The sequence below is a fragment of the Galeopterus variegatus genome, unplaced genomic scaffold (genome assembly GCF_000696425.1).
Source record: "Galeopterus variegatus unplaced genomic scaffold, G_variegatus-3.0.2 Scaffold1250, whole genome shotgun sequence".
Classification (NCBI taxonomy): Eukaryota; Metazoa; Chordata; class Mammalia; order Dermoptera; family Cynocephalidae; genus Galeopterus; species Galeopterus variegatus.
In genome coordinates this window covers 104233-104791 of record NW_007727361.1, presented here as the reverse complement: position 1 = coordinate 104791, position 559 = coordinate 104233, and positions in this window count along the sequence as shown.

The window sequence follows — 559 nt, the reverse complement described above, 5'->3', positions numbered from 1 at the left end:
CACACGGCGGGTGCAGGAAGCTGTGCTTATGCCTGCAGTTAAAGAGCTGCGGTATCAAGGGCTCTCAACCACAGCTGATCACAACAATGTGCCCTTTGTTTTTACCTTCTCCGAAGCCTCAGAAGGTAAAGCAAGACCAGCAAGAAGATCAACCGGACATGGCATCGGACAGTGTGCCAACACTTGTCTCCTACAGCAGCATCCTGTGGCACAGCAACAAAAGCAGTAGCAACAGAACCCAGATAGCTGTTCATGGGTACAGATTTTTTGCTTGGAAAACCGATTCATCCACAAAAAGTAAACCTCTATCGTCCTTAAGCAAATTGGGGTGGTGGGAAAAGGCTCTGAGAAAGATACAACTATTCCTCTAATATGAGCAAGACCACATTATTCTCAGATCTGAAAAAAAAAAAAAATCCAAACCTGCTAGAATTAATTTCACTTCTGCCTACTTTCAAAAAATACTTGAACAAGGCCATGTTTTTATTATCTTAATATTTTTTACTTTTCTAGCTTTTTTGTGTGTGATAATTTTGACATTTGGATTGTTGAATTTAAA